Here is a 12,416-nt window from a genome sequence, read left to right as displayed (position 1 = left end):
CGTGAGGTTTTAAGTGTGAAAACTGACCATGTCTATTACGGTGGCTCAGTGGCTAGCACTGCAGCCTCACAGCACCAGGGACCCAGGTTCGATTCCAGCCTCGGGCAACTGTCTGTGCAGAGTGTGCACATTCTCTCTGTGTCTGTGTGGGTTTCCTCCCACAGTCCAAAGATGTGCAGGCTCGGTGGATCGGCCATGCTAAATTGCCTGTCATGTTCAGAGGTGTGTGGGTTATACAGGGATAGGTCTGCGTGGGATGCTCCAAAGGGTAGTGTGGACTTCTTGGGCCGAAGGGCCTGTTTCCACACTGTAGGGAATCTAATCTATTACCACATGATTGAATCATCTGTCAACTGAATCCACTTTGCTTTTGAATATTTGTATTTAATTGCTTAGTGGTGATCTAATCAACAGCTGACTGACTGAGTTCTTTCAGCATAATGGAGCCATTTGGGTACAGTGATGGGTGAGAACTGTACTTTATCTCACCTCTGGATTGTGATCTACCGGAGGGCTCCTATTGGATGACAATTTCAGCACTTTTTTGTTTTGTGTAGTTGTGCCTCTAAATCTGAATCCACACAGGTTCTGATAAGAGGTGATCAACCTGAAACACTGACTCTATTTTTGTCTTCACACATGGTCCCCATTGAACGTTTTCTAGATGTTTCTGATTTTACTGAAAATCTTTCTTTTGACTAGCCTGGACAGCTGCGCACAATTTGTTCATTTCATTTTTAATTATCTATTTCCTTGTTTTAGTTTTATTCAATGTTTTGCCCTACTATGTCCATAACTAAAACTTGCACCTTCAATATAATCACTCAGTTTTTAAGGAAACTATGCTTTCTGCATTCCACGTGGTTTGAGGATCCCTTGTCATACTGGAACTGGTAATCGGTGGAGCTAATGCCATCCTTGTGACTATTGACCATTGAATGCTCACTGCCCATTTGTTCACCACTACATACAACAGATCTGATTACTTCCTAAACAAAGCTTATCTTTATAGATAAGAGTTTATTCAGAAAACTGTATTAAAACAAAAGAACTTGATCTAAAAACAAAGAACTACGGATGCTGTAAATCAGGAACAAAAACAAAGTTGCTGGAAAAGTTCAGGTCTGGCAGCATCTGAGATGGGGTGTGGGGGGAAGAGAGAAAAAAACGGAGTTAATGTTTTGGGTCTGGTGACCCTTCCTCAGAACTTGATTGTTAGACACCTGAAATAAACCACTGTGGCCCACAGTCCAGTGAAGGAGCACACTCAAAGCATTCTTCATTTCTGAAGAAGGGTCTAGGCCCGAAACATCAGCCTTCCTGCTCCTCTGCTGCGTGTTCTGCTGTGTTCATCCAGCTCTACACTTTGCTTTTTCAGGTTGTCCAGCATATGCAGTTCCTACTATCGCTGAAACACATCAAAATATTAACTTTTTTTTTCTCCATAGATACTGCCAGACCTGCAGCGTTTCTGCTTTTGTTTAACCTGTTTTTGGTATTGCAGTTAGCTCAGTTCCAGGGTTGTTTTACATGGGTAGCTACCTGGCATTTCCTGCATTTGCAATGGCAACAAACCATAGCCTTTCTCTGTCAAACTAACACCTGGCTCAAACACCAAGTAATTTCATTTTTTTTTGTCTCCCAACGATATTATTGGGTTCTTGGAGTGTTCTTGCATCTTATTCATGGCCCAACTACATACAGGCCAATTTCTTAATTTGATCATTTTTTGCTATTGTAACTTTTTGCATTTTTCCAGTAATATTTGAATATTGGGATGAATGTATTCCCTTTGCTTCTATTGTGCTTGTTTCTTCCTCCCCCTCTTTTACTAGATGGGATTCAGGAAAAGCTTGCCAATTGGATACAAACATGGTTTGATGGTAGGAGACAGACTGGTGAGGGAGGGTTGTTTTTCAGACTGGAGGCCGATGACCAGTGGTGTTCAGCAGGGATTGGTGCTGGGTCCACTGTTTTGTCATTCATAGAAGTCATTTGAATAAGAATTTGGGAAGCGTGGTTTGTAAGTTTTTGGATAGCTGAGGATTGGCAGATGGAGTTTAATTTTACATAAATGCAAGGTGTTGCATTTTAGAAAGGTGAACAAGGGTAGGACTTGTACAGTAAATGGTGGGGCCCTGGGTAGTGATGTTGAACAGAGACCTATGGGTTTAGATACATAGTTCTTCTTTTAAAGTTGCATCGCAAGTAGACAGGGTGATTAAGAAGGCACTTAGTATGCTTGCCTTCATTGCTCAGACCGTTGAGTCTAGGAGTTGGGACATCAAGTTGTGATTCAACAGGACATTAGTGAGGCTGTTTTGGAGTACTGTGTACAGTTCTGGTTGCCCTGTTACAAGAAGAATATTATAAAATTTAGTGAGTTCAGAAAAAATGTTACCAGGATTTCACCTGGACTGGGGGGTTTGAGTTATGAGGAAAGGCTCGATAGGTTTGGATTTTTTTTTCCCACTGGAATGTAGGAGGTTGTAGAGTGACCTTTATAGAGTTTTATAAAGTCATGAGGGACATAGATAAGGTGAATAGCAAAGGCCTTTTTCTTAGGGGAGGGCAGTCTAAAACTAGAGGGCTTTTTTTTTAGGCTGAGAGGAGAAAGATTTAAAAGTCCTGAACGGGATCTTTTTCAGAGGGTGGTGCACATGTGGAGTGAATTACCAGAAGAAAAGGCAGATGCAGGTACAGTTATAAAATTTTTATGACATTTGGGTAGGTACAAGAATAGGAAAGAGTTACAGGGATATGGGATGAGGTGAGTCTGGGAAACTAGGTTGGCCTGGATTGATTAGACTGAAAAATTTGTTTGCATGCTGTAAGACTCTGTCCAACAAAAACAAATAGCACCTTTTGGAAAAAGTTTGTAAGGGGTTTAATACCTTCCGGGAAGGGTTAATGCATGCCAGTAACACAATCAGATGGTAGGTTTGATTAGTCTTTGCTCTGCTTTAGAAAAAATGCAGTATAATATTTGGGTAGATGGCACTAATATAGAGGGCTCAGTTGGCACCTCCACAATTGTAACTTCTGATGCACTGAAAATATACAAGCAAAGGGGCAAATGTGTGCAGTCCTTCTTGTCCACCCTTTCTTTTGAAAATGCAAGATTATCCAGAAATCGTGCAGTGTGATAGCCCAGGTTGTGACCAACTTCCTTATAACCCAAATGGCCCTGTGATACTCATGAAAGTACTCCATTCCTTTGTGCAATCTTGAATCTCACCACATTATGAAGCCTGTGAATGAAGTGGGTTGTTATCAACCATGATAGTTATGAAGTGGCAGCTTTAATTCTGTATTATGTTTCAACACATCATGAGTAAATAAAAAAAAAACATTGAAAAGCTGGATAAAATCATGATCCAAGCTTAATTCTAATGTCCCTGTTTAGTTTAAGTACAGGAAAAAGCTAATTAGTAACTGAGAGCTTTGTGCATTTATCATGTTTTAGAGCCTACAACATGATCAAAAAATGTAGGGGCAGGAAGGATATAAACAAGAATAGCAATCAGGAAGAAGACAGAATGGCAATTCTCCGGAGCATGACCAACTTGGGAATTTTATGACGGCAAGATTTCATTGATGCTTTATAAGTAGAAAGTGTAGTCACGTCCTTGCTTTAGATGTATAGCAGAATAATTCTGTCTCTGAATCTTACCATGTAAGAATATATTCCCATGGGTTGGAAAACAAAAATGTGTTTTTTTTTAAATAAGTAAGCCTTTCAGTCTCTAAAGCTGCATAGGCAAACACTGTAATTGTGTCAACCACATTTGGAATCTCAGGGCTATTTCTTCACCTACAGCCGACCTTTCACTTTCTGATCACAACAGATGCGCACTCCACTGTCCGTCCTGGAAGAATTATTTACTACTTTAATGTAGAATGTCTCCACTTTGATTTCAACTGTTCCAGCAATTCATTCCTCACACTTTTTTTATATGGGCTCTGGCTCAAGTCATTGCAGGAGCTGTTGCTTGACCCTTCCAGCTGAATGTGTGAACACTGACGAATCTTGTCAGTTCTTGGTCCATTTGTGCTTTGCAAAACAGCAAGACTTCTACTCTGCTGTTTTTATCTTTCATTTCATGAAAGTCATTTGTTTTGCATTATTCTAGTTGTCTGTTTTTTTTAAATTTGTGCATTGCTTACAATTTTTACTTTTGGAAATTGTGAATTCATAAAATTTGTCTGTAAATATTTATGTATAGATGGATAGTTACCTGCTTGAAATGAAGAATTTAAGCATTTCAAAATGCATAAGTTGCTTATTGTTTACAGTCAAAGCATATTAAACCTTAAACTGGGAAAAGGTTGTTCATCCATGTACTAAATGTGTTAATTGATTTTAAAAGGAACTAACACCACACCAACACTTCAGCTGTATTGCTGCTGACTCCACAATCCAAGTAAAATAACTCTCTAGAGATGTACCAAATGGAAAAGCACGAATCTTCCCAGTAGCATGAAGAAAATGAGCTAAACTAATCTCGGTAAAACAATTGCAGGAGATTTCATAAAAACTTGAACAAAAGGCACACTTTCCATATAACGTCAAAATTTCCCACTATTGTCTAGAAGGAAGGTATCATATAAGGCTGAATATTTTAAACAATGTGATAATGGTCCATTTTACATTGGAATACATAATATAATGACTGTCTGCAATCTGTTTAACTCATCATTCATCACTAAAACATTAAGCAGCTTGATTCTGTATATCTTCTGCCTGCATGCGAGGGTACAAATAATGGTCAAATTTTCTCCCTGTAATTTGTGTTACTTAACTTTCCGAAAAACAATATTTATTCCTGCTTGGATGGTGACTACACATTTATCTGTTCAAGTTAAATGTCAGTGCTTTTTTTTGTGCATGGGTTTTCTTTTCCTTCTGTGGGGGGTGGGGAAGTAAACACCATCTGTGGAAGGGTCTTGGCCTGAAACATCAGCTTTCCTGCTCCTGAGATGCTGCTTGGCCTGCTGTGTTCATCCAGATCTACACCTTGTTATCACCATCTATTGTGGCCTGATTTTGAGGCTGGTGCTCGTGATCATCCATTCCATGAAGGTATCCGAAGCTAGTGAGAAATTCATTGACCACTTGATAGCTCTTGAAGCATAGGAATGGTTGCTGTGAATACTGGCTAAGGAAAGAAGGGGATTCTTGTCCAAATATGTGATACTTTGTCCGTTTTCCCACTTTTTATGTTGTCATGGAAAAATAAGACTACTGTTTCCCCCCACTGACACCATCCCACTAGCCAAGGATTCAGTTGGGACTGATTTGAGATCTTTAAAGCAACAATGGAAATTTCAGGAAAACTGTCCAAAGTCACAGTGCAGCTAAATTCACTGCTTCAAATGGGTAGCTGATTTAAAGCTCTTTATTAATCTACAGATATCATTTTGATTTTGTATGCATGCCTAAACCAAAGTTGGAAAGATGTTCTGACCAGAATCGAAGTATAATTTCCGATGATAGATTGCATTACTTTTTTACTCTCTAATTACTTACTATTTTCTGCTGATAGGGAGTCAGCACAAGTTCAAATAGCTTCCTTCTGCGGAGTAATTTCTGCTGGATGTTACACCTAGCAGAAAATAACCTATCCTCAGAAATATTTCTGTAAATGAATTTGTTTTGATTTTGAACTTTCGATCAACCAAGTGTTAGAACATAGCACAGTACAGCACAGAACAGGCCCTTCAGCCCACGATGTTGCGCCGACCATTGATCCTCATGTATGCACCCTCAAATTTCTGTGACCATATGCATGTCCAGCAGTCTCTTAAATGACCCCACATCTGCCTAATTCTCCCATTACATTTTCCATCCTGTCTGTCTCAGTATGTTCTGAGCAATCTATCGTATGCAATGGCTAGTTATTGATAAATTAGTGATATTTAAGGTACAGAAGCACTTTTTTCTACACTTGAGCCCCATTTTCTTGCCTCTGTAGGAGGTCACAATCTTGGCTTTATTGCTAGATTTTCCTTCACAATTTAGAACACCCGAATACTTTCGCCCCCTTAGTTTTCCCTCCCCCCAAGAGTAGACAATCTCAGAGTCTTTGATTTTTCATGATACTGAAGTGTTGAAACTAAGCCAGGATTCTTGCCGAATTTTAATACTCAAACATGGTGGCTGCTTATACCAGGATTCCTTCACCCATTCCCAGCAGCCCAAATTTTCATCAGAATGGCTAAAAGTGCTAGTTGCAAGTCTGAACCGTGGATTCCTATCCTGATCAGTTCCATTGTGGGGGTTCCATTGTAAAAAAAAAGGTCCAATTTTCAAGAACTGTCCTCAGCTTCTCCATGACTTGTGGTTCATAACAAAACAGAGCAGTCATGAATCACAGTCTAAGTTTGGAACCTTTTGAAAGGCTAATTCAAAAAAATGTGACCCATGACCCTTCTATGCCAACTCACAGCACCATGCAGCCCCATGGCACCCTATGGCACCTATTGTCAACTCAATATCAATCCTCAGCAGCAAATTTCTTGACCTGAATTGCCTATCTAGGTAACAAAAATTAACCTCCAGATATCAAGTTCTGCAATGTCACAAATGTTTAAATAACTTTCCTGCTTCAAAACTCAGTCTTCTTGAGTTTGACAGCTTCAGAAGTGATCTTAACAATAGAATTGTAGGAATTCAAAATATCCCAACCCTTTTTTAATATCTCCCGAATACAGGGATTTTGTTTCACAGCATTAACATTTTTCCTTTTTCAAATTTTTGTACTGTTTCCCGTGCGATGGTTCCTTTTTCCGCCAAGGTGACCTGGTTGCTGAATAGTAGTTTGACATGGTAGGGACAATGGAGGAGGGAATCAGGGTCCAGATTCTCAGGCTGAAGGTAGCACTCTCGTTACTGGGCTAATCCCATCTCTGTGATCGGATCTCCGTCTCAAGATTGCTACAATATGGAATCTTCAGGGAAGCCAGGCCTGAAGTGGAGACGAACCAAGTGCAGAGCGAACAGCCTAAATGGACCATTTCCGTTCCCCAAAAAAGTGCCTCTGGTGCTTTTTGAGGCAGTTAGTAGCCCCTTGATATAATCGAAAAAAGATTTTAAACTAGTCCCTCACTCTACCTGTTTTATTATAGAACTCACATTCCCTACTATAACAGGTGCAAGTTGTCTTTATTCAAAGAGAATATAATTCTAATTACATTCTCCTGTAACATTTTAGATAGAAATATTAACCAGGGAATGCAGGTCAGAAAATGTTTTAAATGCTTGGATTTAAGAATTTTCCACTGCATCAATAGCTACGCCTTTATTTCTTGGGTATAAATGGGCATTGAGCTGATGCTGGATGGACAAGTAGCTCAAGGAGCCAGGTGAAGCAGCTGAGAAGATTTGCATCAATGATCTATCTTGCGTTTGGCAGCGAGATCTCTCTGCCTCAAATGGATTTTAAGTGACTTGGCAGAGGTGCTGTCATTGGGCACTGTCTACTTGTATTCGTGTGTTAACGTTACACTGCACATGTTAACGTATTACAATAGTATCTCAATAGCATTCATTTAGCCATGTCTGCCGTTTCCAGACCTCACAGCATCATGGACGATTGTTGTGGCAATTCTATAATTGGTTTCCGGGTCCTAACCACTCATTGCAGTAAAAGAAATCCATGCTTTGCTGTTGATTCTTCTCTATTCACCTTAAATCAGTAGACGGACAGACACACAGTTAATGTTAAGTTTATGATTCTTCAGAACACTGGTTTCTCTCCCTGGAGATGTTGCCAAACCTACTGAATTTCTCCAGCATTGTTTTTAAATTTTCAGATTTCTAGCATCTGTGTTTTGCCTTTATTTTCCTCGAATCTGTTGAGTTCCTGACTTTTCTGCCGAAGCAGTTTTTCCCCATCTCCTCCTTCTTCAAGACCCCTCATGATGTTGAACATCTGTAATAATTCCTCTAATCTTTCAGAAGGCAAAGACCTTCAACTTCTCCAAATTATTCATGTAAATGAAACCCCTTATTCCAGAAATGAAGAGGGGGATCAGTGTTGGAAATAATAATCCAGTTGAGGTTTAATCTGTGTTTTATATTTTTAAAGAAAAGCTTCATAACTTCCTTGCCATACACTCCTGTACCTCTGTTAATGAAGTCCAGGATCCTGGGTGGGTCTTGTATGCCTTTCATTTTAATCACTCTTTTTACCTACCTGCCACCTTTTTTTTGAATGCACACCTCCAGGTGTCACTTAACCTTGCACCCCTTTAGAAATGTGCCCCTTATTTTGCATTTACATTTTCGTGGGAAGAAAAAGAAAAGAATCATTTTGTATTTTGAGGCATTAAGTTTGTTCAGCCCAATTGTTTCACAAGCCTATCAGTGTTCTCTTCCCAATACTTTCTTGTATTCCTCTGAAGATTTTTAAATTTGTGTCCTGTGGTCGATCCCCAAGTCAAGGATGTTAAATTGACCCAGGAAAGTAGTGGTCCTAGTTTTAATGCCTGGGTAAACTCCTTCCTCTGGCCAGTAAACCAACTGTTTATTACAATTGTTTCCTGCCACTATGTTCTTACCAACTCTGTCATCTTGTGAAAAAAGTTATTTTTTTGTTCCTTCTGACAAATTTGAACTGGCTTTCTTTTTGAATCAATCTAATTGTTCAATTGCTTTCCTCTGTATCAGATTACCAGTCTATAGTTGCTATATTTATTCTGTACGTTTTGTTAAAAACAAGACCCCATTTTATGGGAATAAAATATTCAGCTGCTACCTTCCTATTTTGCTCGTAAAGCCTCCATCCAAGAGACTGATTGTTCAAGAATAATCTTGGGTTAAAAACACAAGTTACAAATATGATCGGTGTTATTTTTGTTTGGTGTGTAGCTATCAAACTGATAAGTGTACAGCTCTTCCTATTAGAGCACACAGCATGTTGATCAAAGTTGCAACAACTAAATTTTATACCTTTTTCTGTGACTATAACTGGTAATAAATAAAAAGAAACAAAAACAGAAATTGCTGGAAAAGCTCAGCAGATCTGACTGCATCTGTGGACCGAAATCAGAGTTAACATTTTTTTGGGCCCAGTGACCCTCCCCTCACAAGTCAACAAATGGGTCCTGGGTCAATTAACATGGACTATACTCAACGTTTAACTGCTGGACAATATTCATGTAAACACTATGAACTGTCTCAATGTGTACCATGGTGAATAGACTGTGATGCCTTCATCAAATTAACTAAGGTGCACATGTTCTGGAACTCTATGTTCTTCCTCAAACGTAGGCTGAGAAAATCTGACTGTACCATTGAGAGAAAACATATTAAATCTTGGTAGAATTTTTTTTCTCCATTTTATTTGTTCCTTCAATAGAAAATGAAAATGGGGGCGAGGAGGAAAATAAAAGCTGTAAAAGTAATCTAACCGATCAATTTGACCCAAACCAAGAACTTGCATTGAAACGTAAGAAAATTAGTTAGAATAATGAATTTAAAAAAGATTCCTAATTACCAATAGAAAAGTTCATAATTGAGTGCTGCATCATCCAACTCTTAGACAGTTGGCTGTTTTTAGTGCCCTCAAAGTCAAAACATTTTGCCATTTATCTGTAATAAAGCCCATTTGTTTATATAAAGAAAATGTAAACTAAAAAATGGGTTATTTATTTTTGGCTTTACTGAAGTTGGGGGAAGGTTTCTAAGACAACTGTAACTTAACTGAGAACAATTTGATTTGTTCACTTCTACCTCCTTCCCAAAATCCACGAGTGTTCCAGTGGATCCATCTTTCCAGTCTGTTCTTGCCAATCAGAGCCAATTTCTTCCTATCTTTTTCAATTCTCGCCATCTACATGGGAGACTCTTCTGGCACACTCCATTTTAGGTTTTCTAGCTCAACTGGTATCCATTTCACCAATAAGTTCAGTTCCTCCACACTTCTATCTCCTACCAGGACAGCCTGCAAACTCTCCTGGAAGAGGTATTTTTAACAAAAAAATTAAAAAGGTGATCTTAATGTTGTTGTTTTAGAAAGAACTCTGGAAATTCTCCTCTAATACGTGAAACACCTTGCAAAGCTGCAGAAAATCACCCAATGTGTAAATCTTCTGCTCTTCCATCCCCAATTTATGATGTTCTGAAAGATCTCTTGCCTCTTCCTTCCCATCCAGCACCCCTCTCTCTCTGAGATCATCCTCACTTTGCATGACTTGTCTCCTCTTTGCTTCACTTTCTCCAAGTCAGGTGTAGCTATGGATACGGGTTATGCCTGTACCTTCTGTAGGGTATGTGAAACATTCCTTATTCCAGTTCTACTTGGGGGACCGGGGAGGTGGGTGTTGCATCAACTACTTCCCTGATTTATATAGATGACGTCAACAGTACTGCTTCCTACTCTTGTCTAGAATTGGAAAAATTCATTGGTAATCATTTGGTTTTCCATCCTCCTGTGTCAATGATCCATCTCTGACACTTCCTCCTTTCTGAGCTTGCTGTTTTTTTTCACTTCTGGGCATAAGTTGTCCACCAAGATCCACTGCAAGCTGACTCCAGTAATAAACCCCCTCCCCACCCCACACAACTTGTCGTCCTCCACAACCCACCAAAGACCCTCCAGCCATATCCACTCTTCTCCCTCCCAGAACAAGGATAGGGGTTTTCCTTGTCCTCCATTTCCACCCTATCTGTCTCTATATTTCAAAGGATCATCCTCTGTTATTTTCACCACCCAGCAGAATACAACCACCCGACTTGTGTGTCTTTATTCCCCTCTACTGACCGCATTCCACATGGACCCACCCTCTACCATTCCATGGCCTCCACCTCCCCACTGGCATTTTCCCATGCAATTGAACTTCCTTTTGCCTCCTCCTTCCTTACTGTCCATAGATCCAATCACACCTTCCAGCTGGAGCAATAGTTTATATGTACTACTTTCTACATATCTACAGTGTTCACTTCTCACAACGTGGCCCGTCTATATGAGGGATACCATGCACAAACTGGGTGCCACTATACAGAACACCTCTGCAGTCTCCATATAAATGAATCTAGTCTCCTGGTGCTTGTAATTTTGATAAGAATTTTTCTCGTGTCCAGACGTTCCTGTTCCAGGCCTGTTGTAGTGGCCCAGAGAAACTCAACACAAATGGGAGGAACACACCTCATATTACAGTTTGGTGTTTTACAGCCTTCAGGAATTAACGTGGAGGGCAGAAATTATTGAACTCTATCTTGACTTCAAGCTCATCTAGGCCTATATCTTGTTGCCGTTGCTCAGCTGAGTAGATGTCATTTTATATCTATTTCATACCTCTAGCTCAACTTTTAGCATTTCCTTTGGCTTTTGCTCTTGACATCCTCACAATCAGTTCCAAATGTCTTCTCCTACCTCTCTGTCTACAGCATGAAAAAGACACTATTTTCCTTTCAGTTCTGAAGAAGAGTAACATTGGACTCAATGTTAACTTTCTCTCTCCACAAATGCTGCCAGACCTGCTCAGTTTTTCAATCACATTTTAAAAAGTTAAATGCATAAATCCTCATCAATCCAAGTAATCTGTAATTTCCTCAATTTACTGAAACTATGACCTTTGGACGATGTGACCAGTAGGAAATCTCCTGTACTTCACAAGTTTTATTGTCATCTCTTACAAAACTGGTGACTTTGAAAACCAGTTGTTCAAATACTTCCTAACATCTATGGAAACTCCTTTTGTCCTAAGGATTTTTTTTTTGCTTCATTACATTCCCATCAACCTATATCAAAGGACAGAATATGATCCCTTTAGTAATTTTATTTTTTTTTAAAATCTGCCTCCCCGTGTTATAACAGGCCAAAGGAGCACACAGTCACTCCAGTCTCACTATTCTATTGGTCAGAATAACAAACTAAAGTACGTTTTCCAAATAAATACTGTTTCAAATCCCAGGGTTTAAATGGCAAGATCTCGAGCAATGTCATTACAGGTTTATTATCAAAACAAAATTTCTGAAGCATTGATATAAAGCTGTCAGTAACATAGAAGTATAAACACTGTTGCAAAACAGTTTCTTTTTTGCCCTAACAAAGTACATGTACACACATTTTGGGGTTATTTTGTTACACGTTGGCTTTTTGGGGGGAAAAAAGAAAACTTTTTTTGTTCAATGGGTCATTCTTGAAGTCTAAAGATTTCATGTCGGAGGTTTGTTGCTCTGATTCCCTGATGTGGTCAAGACAGTGGCATAGCTGCAAAATCTCAAGGTCATGTTCTGGGAACAGGGGTTCAAATCTCACCATGGCAACTAGTGGAATTTGAAGTTAAAAGTAAAGCAAATTCTGCAATAAAAAGCTGGCCTAATGGCAACAATGAAGCCATTACTGATTGTCGTAAAAACTACCCCCCCACCTCCCCAACCAGACCCATGAGGTTTTCTGCCCTGCTCT

At 39.4% G+C, this 12,416-nt stretch overlaps 1 protein-coding gene across 1 annotated transcript in view; it reads right to left on the bottom strand.

Moving 5' to 3' along the window:
• dacha (dachshund a) overlaps window positions 1-12,416 on the bottom strand; it is a 382,639-nt gene that overhangs the window by 6,922 nt on the left and 363,301 nt on the right. The window lies entirely within an intron of this gene.

The sequence above is a fragment of the Stegostoma tigrinum genome, chromosome 15 (assembly GCF_030684315.1).
Source record: "Stegostoma tigrinum isolate sSteTig4 chromosome 15, sSteTig4.hap1, whole genome shotgun sequence".
In the NCBI taxonomy this organism is placed as follows: Eukaryota; Metazoa; Chordata; class Chondrichthyes; order Orectolobiformes; family Stegostomatidae; genus Stegostoma; species Stegostoma tigrinum.
Note: the sequence above shows the minus strand (reverse complement) of the source record. Positions and strands in the feature narration are given on the sequence as shown.